The 8,145-nt window shown below is 36.2% G+C and overlaps 1 long non-coding RNA gene across 1 annotated transcript; it reads left to right on the top strand.

Annotated features, from left to right (window-relative positions):
- Positions 1–1,117: 1,117 nt before the first annotated feature.
- Positions 1,118–7,669, top strand: LOC127182252 (uncharacterized). The gene is made up of 3 exons (XR_007829863.1): positions 1,118–2,163; positions 4,977–5,178; positions 6,786–7,669. It is a non-coding gene; the product is annotated as an uncharacterized LOC127182252 (long non-coding RNA).
- Positions 7,670–8,145: the final 476 nt, after the last annotated feature.

Genomic DNA, 8,145 nt, shown 5'->3' with positions numbered 1-8,145 from the left:
AGAGCTACTAGGGAGATAAATTTAAAGTGAGGAAATTCCATACCATAATGGGCCATATAGGCTTATATGTTATTACGAAACAATTATAATATGTGGCTTTTTGAATCAGATATTTTAAATAGAGCTTATACTTCAGTAAGAAATAAAAATGGATGCAATTTGTTTATAAGACCGCCCAACCGCCCCACTCCCTGCAGTCTAAAAAATGCTGGGTTATTTTTTTTTAAGCCAAATGCTTGGTACAGTCCGTTGGGTAATTTTATTGGGTTATTTTTAATATTTTTACCCAGGTGCTGGGTAGTTTTTCTGTAACTAAGTTTCTGGATCATTTTTAACACTGGGTTATTTTTTTTCTACCCAACTGCTGAGTTGAGCCGGTCTCTGACTAAACAACAACCCAGCTGCATTGTTGCCAGTGCTACTTAATGCTACTTAAATTCTAGTTGCTGGGTTGAATCGACCCCAATAATGTCATATTTAGCCCATGAAATGTGAATTTACCAGGGGATTATTGCTGTTAACTTACCTCTAGTAATTCTGTGTGGTTTTAGAAGTTCCAGTCCATTTTAAACCAGCAATATAATAATTTTTAAACAATAGTTGACTTAAAATAACCCAGCATGTTTGGTAAAAAACAATTAACCTAAACAGCTGGGTCAAAATAACCCAGCTTGTGTTCTGTCCAATATTTACCCAGCGCTGGGTTTCCAAATAACCCAAGTTGGGTTGTTTTTAACCCAGTATTTTTATGAGTGTACTGTCATGTGGCAAATGGATTTCTAAACATGCAAATGCTCAAATGTCATTTCCCAATTAAACTGATAGTTCACCCCAAAAATGGAAAGTCTGTCATTAATTAGGCCTACTCACTCTCATGACGTTCCAAACCCACAAGACCTTTGTTCATCTTCAGAACACAAATTAAGATATTTTAATAAGATACTACCACATTCAAGGCTCAGTAAGGTAATAAGAACATTATTAGAACAGTCCACGTGACATCAGTGATGCAACCATAATGTTATAAAGCTACAAGAATACTTTTTGTGTGCAAAAAAAGCTGTGAAGATGAACGAAGGTCTTACGGGTTTGGAACGACAGAGTAAATAATGACATAATTTAAAAAACATGAGCTCATAAAAGCATTTAACACTGTAGGATATCTCAACATCCCAAAAGTATTTCATATCAACTATCTGTTCTTTATTTTATTTATTTATTCTTTATTTTTTTAATACTTACATTTGAGCATCTGGAGAATGCATTTCAACCGAAGCAATTTACAAAACCACAGGAGTGAGTCAGTGCATTGTTTTAATGATGTGAAAAAAGTTTTGTACCATTATTGTGTCAGGCAGAATGCAAAAACCTTAGATTAACTTCTCCACCCACACAGAAAAACCTTGCATTGTCTGTTTTTGTATTGTTGCTCTTTCAAATTACAGCGTCTTGTAAAATCTTTCAAAGGAACAAAAAGGACTTTCAAAATGTTAGTGTCAGCTATAAGTGACATTGTGCCTCCTTGCAAAGTGCACAACCCTACACTATTGGCTCATATAAGGTCTTCGGGAAGTGTTTGCACATTTTTAATGTTAGCTACCATATTCTTGTGGTTGACTTCAGGGTGTATGGTGGTTATGGACACCTCTCCCCACCCACCACCGAAACCATAAACTGTCATTCCGCTACTGTAGTGGATTGTAAACTAAAGAGTATGATGAGGCCACTTGCCCTGTAAATGCAACGAAGGGCGTAACATAATCAGAGAACACATAGAAGGTTTTATAAAGACGAACAAAACATTTAGAGGCTGCATTAAAAGCCGTGACCTATACAGATGTGTAACAGCGTGAGATTCACATGTCAGCGGGTGAAGTGAAGGAGGAGAGTGGTATGCATGACCTCCTGCAGGAGTAGCTGGGTTACTTTAATTACATTTCAGCAGTGCTGCTTTTCAGAGGCATAGACCATGGTTCTGATCATCTCCTTCTGATTATTAGACCTTTGTGGAGACTCTGTATGCTGTCAGGCTGTAATTATAAGAAGCTCAGATAGCTTTTTACATGTCAGTGCTTTACACAGAGCTGTTCCGGAGATCTGGCATTAGGAGAAGAAGAAAAAAAGCACTGATGAGAACAGCACCAACTATATAACTAAACGAAGGTAAACATGGATTTCTTATTTCAAATGTAAGTGTTTATTTTAATTTACATTAACTTGCTTTAACTCTCAACCTCAGTGTTAATTTCAGCTGCATGGAATGAATGTATAATTCGTTTTAAATATCATGGTGCAAGAGCAAATTGCTTATTAACTGCACTGTTAAAAGCACAGTGTGAAGTCTGTTGTAATAAATACCATGAAATTGTGAGATGTATTCAATTTCACCCCAAAATTAAAATTCTTCCATCATTTGCTCACCTTCATGTCATTTCAAAACCGTACGATTCTTTTGCAACACAAAAGAAGATGTTAAGCATATTCACATGCTCTTTTCTAAAATAAAAGTGAATGGCGACCAGTTCCAAAAATAACAAAAACAAAACCATTAAAGGGAAAATTAAAATTTGCTGAACGTTTACTCACCCTCATGCCATCCAAGATATAGATGAGTTTTTTCATCGGAACAGATTTGGAGAAATGTAGCATTACATTACTTGCTCACCTATGGAACAATGCAGTGAATGGATGCTGTTAGAACGAGAGTCCAAACAGCTGATAACAGCATGTAATACACAACTCCAGTCTATCAATTTTGGGCTGTTTTTGCTTGTAAACAGGACTTGATCTCTGCATATTTCTCTCCTGATTCAAAGATGAACTGTTTCACTGGAAAAGGCAATATCATTAAAAGAGGACTCATATTTTAGCTGAAAGCAATGGTTTGGAATTAAAAATGTCTTAAAGATGTAGTTTACCCACAATGAAAATTCTGACATTAATTACTCACCCTCATGTCGTTCCAAAACTGTAAGACCTTCGTTCATCTTCTGAACACAAATTAAGACAATTTTGATTAAATCTAAGAGCTTTCTGACCCTGCATGGGCAGCAGGACATTGTTAAAATAGTCCATGTGACATCTGTGGTTCAAACTTAATTTTACAAAGTTACGAGTAGGGATGCTCCGATCTGCCTTTTTTGCCTTCGATACCGATTCGATATTGGCCGATACCAATATTGATCCAACACCAGTGAAGGGTTTTTTTTTCCCCCATTTAAATAAAGGTAGAATTTATATATCTCTGTGTGTGGAACTGATAATAAATATGAAAAAATCTATGTATATTCATAATCGATGACACAAAATATATCATTAACTACGTTAGTGGATAATTCAGCAGCAAAAGTTATTCTAGAAAACTTTACTAGAATATTCTATTCTAGAGTGCACGGTAATTTTAGAAATCCAAACAACATTTTGTGAAAAAACTATTTGTATTATTATAAAATCCATTAATGAAAAACAATGTATTTATATAGAACTAGAATACATTTCTTTTAAATGTATAGCATATTTTCTTGATAGATGTGATAGATAGGACAAAACAAATACAGTGAAAGAATGACTGACTGTAATGAGGGCTCAGATGCAGTCGGATCCATTTGCAAGCTTTTAATGAAGGCAGGGTCACACAGGCAAGGGTCAAACACACCAATAAACAGTAGTAGCAGAGGAGAGACAATAATCAGTACCAGAGTCCAGGCAGAGTATCGGGGTATCAAGCAGTAATCGTAATCCGAGTCCAGGCAGAAGGTCGAGGTATCAAGCAGTAATCGTAAATCCAAGGCAGTCAAAAGGTAAGGGGAAAACGCTCAGAGTTGCAGCCGGGGCTAGACAAAACTTCGCGCCATATTGCCGCGAACCAGGTGCTTAAATAGCGGAGGAAACAAGGAACACCTGTGGTGGAAATCACTGAGGTGCGTGGGTGCAAAGAGTCCGGGTGGGAACGTTAAAACTCCGGGGAAGGTTCCCGCTGATGACGGTCGGAGAGAGCCACAGAGGTCTGACTTATGACACTGACTGACTTAAACGTAAGGACTTAAATATTCATATGTACCTCACATTAAGCTATGGTATGGCTTCAAAAGACTTGGAATATAGTGCACAAAAACGTTTTTGTGATTTATAATGTTTTTATACGGCTTAACAGTAGCACTGTATAATACGCACAATATCGGATTTGGATCGACCCTCTGTGACCAATACCCGATCTAAAAACAATGGCAGTATCGGAGCCGATACCCGATATGAATATTGGATCGGCACATCCCTAGTTACGAGAAAACTTTTTGTGGGCCTAGCTTTATGTAAGAATCAGACAAAAATATGCACATTTGAGAGCTGTGGCAAAGGGTAAGCTGTTCAGTAAATGATTACTTCTAATTCTAATCACACAAAGCTATCTAATGGACTTGTAATAAAGCATTCAAGTTGTATGGACCACTTTTGCAGGGTTTCAGTTTTAATTTTTGAATCTTGACAGCTCCTGGTCCCTATTCACTGACTGTATGGCAAAGAACAGCTTAGACTTCGTGCCACACATCCAGGTCATAAAAGGTTTGGAATGACTTAAGGGTAAATAATGACAGAATCTTTATGTTTGAGTGAACCATCATTTAAGAACTGTGGAAAGTTAGTCAGAAGTGGATTGGCCTCATTGAGTTCAAAGATAAAAAGGAGCTATTCAAAGAAAATAGGAGAGTGAGAACTTCTTTATGTGACTCATCCTTTCAGCCAGAAGCAGCCATGCTGTAAAAAAGGCTTAACACAAGCAAATATACAGCCATGAAGCTGAGATATAAATAAATCTTTTTCATTTTTTCTCAGTGTTATAAAGAAATATCCAAAATCAACCACGCTTATGGAACAAAGACTTTCTCTTGTTAGCTATTTATATATATCTATAGATGATGATATGTTGCAGTGCTTGTGCCAGTTCTTGCTCATCTAGATTACCCTCTTATGCCTCACAGTATCTTTCAACTGGACCACAGCGCACAGCAGGTGTTCACTGATGTCCAGCAGTGTCCAAAGCTCTGTATCCCACAATTCCCTTCACCTGTGTCGACTGAAGGTCCTTCACCCTCTGGGTGAACAGGAGGCTTCAAACAGTTGCTGCAGAGCTTTGAGTGGATCACTCTCATCTCCGTCTCCAAGTTGACATCAATCTGAAAGGTGCTTCCCACTCCCCATCTCCTGAGAGAGATATGCTCTCAGGGCAAATACCGTTATGGACTTTAAATCCAGGTGTTGCTCTGGAGATACAGTATGACATAAAACTATTCAAAGTTTATTGGTTAAAAAAAACTTGATAGACTTTGCATAGATGACTTCAGTTCTCCTTAAGTTAACAGAGGAACCATATGTGTAGTTCATTTCATTAATTATGAACATAGCTAGCATTTTGTGTGCAAATACATTTAGTCTTTGTTTTGCACAGTACCGTATTTGTTTTGTTCAACAATCTACCTAATACATTTAATTAGTTTGCATTCCATATTTTGTTTTCTATACACATTATTCTTTTCAACGTGGAAGGTAAGGCTACACTGTTTTTTTTAACCCAACTGCTGGGTTATGCCTGTTGGGTCATTACGTTGGGTTATTTTTCGTGTAACCCAGCTGTTGGGGTCAATCTCACTGACCACTGAGATTATACACCCCTCCTCTCCCTCCGACGAAACAACCCAGCGCCCAGTGTTGGGGAAAGTTACTCCCTGAAAATGTAACTAATTATGTTACTTAGTTACTTTTTATGGAAAGTAATGCGTTAAGTTACTTTCGCATTACTTTTTCTTTGCTTCTTTGTTTTTAATATAAAACTAATGTAAAAGCCTGTTTACACCAAAAGTGAAATGAATTCACCTCTGAAAGAAGGCTAAAGGAAAGTACATTTATTCAGGAGATCACTCCTTAGCTATAAAAATAAACAAAGCATAAATGTTAGTTTATCTAAAGTAATTTTTGCTTATTAGTATGGTTGAATTGCATCATCAAAGTTCAGCAGTGAAGACACTGGTTATTAACATGGGATTAAATACATAAAGGATATTTGTATTGTTTAACATATTTAATTATTGCAGAGTTTGCATTTCACTGTTTTTATTCATTTTAAGGAATACTGAATCTGTTTTTTTGTGAGTGAGATGAATTAATGCATGTTCACATTTAGTCTAGAATACAGTAATATCATGTTTACTCCCAGTTTCCCAACAGGAGACTTGTCAATCAATAAATGGGGAAAAAAGTAACTGGCGTTACTTATTTGAAGACGTAACTCAGATATTATCTTAGAAATTCAAAAGTGATGCGTTACTTTACTAGTTACTTGAAAAAAAGTAATATTATTACGTAACTCGCATTACTTGTAATGCGTTACCCCCAACACTGCCAGCACTGGCTCACTTCAACCCAGCTGTTGGGTTACAGTCGGAGCGTGGGCTTTTCATTCTCTTCATGACAGAGAAAACTCTCAGCGCCACCGATTTAGTGCACTTTTTCAATGAAATTAAGGTTTGTATACATTTTGTTTACAATGTATATGTTATACTGTATGTGTTTTATTTGTCTATAAAATCCTTGCTATGCTGTAAATGATTTTATTTTGTGTAACGCAACATACAGGGACGAGATGTCATGTCAGTCAGCTAAATGCGTCATCAACAGTCATGTCACATGACAGAAATGCCTTGTCTAACTGATTTTATTCGTTGTAATACTGATTTTAATTAATTCGGATGTTAAAATATGTTCTCAAAACCTTTCAAAACGGTACCTTTCAGCTATCAGCGGTCTGAAGTTTGCAGATTCCCCGGGGGGAACAGCAGCCCATCGCCAGCTCAGATTACACCAGCAAGAGAATCGGTACTATTTTGGTTAAAAGGGATGACTGAGAACCGTTTAATACACTTGAATTAAAATATTACTTTTAAATGTTGTATTTTCATTTTTAAAATGCTTGTTAAATGATTATAAATGTATGCAATGTTGAAAACTATGCTGCATAATTCAGTTTGTATTATATTTTTGCCCATGTTGGGTGTTTTCGATGTTCACGTTTTGATCATTACTGTTGCCTCTTGACTGCTTTTTAATTTCCAACCTATTTTCAGTTCATCTTAAGCCAGCAATAGTAATTTTCATTCAATGTTTGAGTTAAATTAAAACAACCCAGCATGTTGGGTCAAATATTTAACCCAACTGGCTGGGTTAAAATAACCCAAAGCTGGGTTTGTCCATATCCCTGATAGCACATGTACATCTCAGAGACGTCTATTTGACGTCTGCATTTACATCTGCAATACGTCTATTGGACGTTTCCTATCAGATGTCAAATAGACGTCCATCAGATGTCTGTAAGATGTTTATGATTTTGAATGTATGTAAAACTGACATCTTACAGATGTATGCCTGACGTTTGTACACAGCAGATGCTTTCCAGATCAAGAGATTTTTAACAGACATCTTGCAGACGTACATGTGCTTCCAGCGTTGGGTAACTAAAATAACCTAAATTTGGAGCGTGGGGGCGAGACTTCCGGTTTATTCGCTGCTATATGTAATAACAAGAAGAATAACAAAGTGCAGTAAACGGTAAAACTGCAAACCAGTGTGGTCATAATTAAGATAACACATTAAAAGTATATGGTAAGACACACCAATTTGCCATATCAAGCAGCAAAACTAACTTTGTACAGCTAAAAATAGCTGGATGCGGAAAAGACTGTTGCAAATCATTTGAACTTTGTGTCAGTACCTCACAAATAGGGCTGTCACGATTTGTCAATTCTAATTGACTATTCGATTTGATTTCATTTTGGCCACGTCGAGTAACTGGCAAAATATTGGAAGTGCCGCATTTCTCAGACAAGAATCTATGAAACACATTATTAGACCATTTTAAAAGGCTGAGTGATATATAATTTAAAAATAATAATTAAGCATAACTGTGAATTCACAAATGCTACGGTTCAGTTAAATATATGAGATGCAGGTTTAATGGTTCCATAAATTTTTTATAATCAAAAGCATCTCCAATTAATATATTGTATTAAAAAATAAAAGGTTCTTAAGTAAAATTGTTTTTTTATATTTTTTTATGAAATTTGTTTGGATTAAAGTGCTCCTATTATGCCATTTTAA

The sequence above is a fragment of the Labeo rohita genome, chromosome 19 (assembly GCF_022985175.1).
Source record: "Labeo rohita strain BAU-BD-2019 chromosome 19, IGBB_LRoh.1.0, whole genome shotgun sequence".
Taxonomy (NCBI): Eukaryota; Metazoa; Chordata; class Actinopteri; order Cypriniformes; family Cyprinidae; genus Labeo; species Labeo rohita.
The sequence above is the reverse complement of the archived record's forward strand: the minus strand, read 5'-3'. Positions and strand labels throughout refer to the sequence as shown.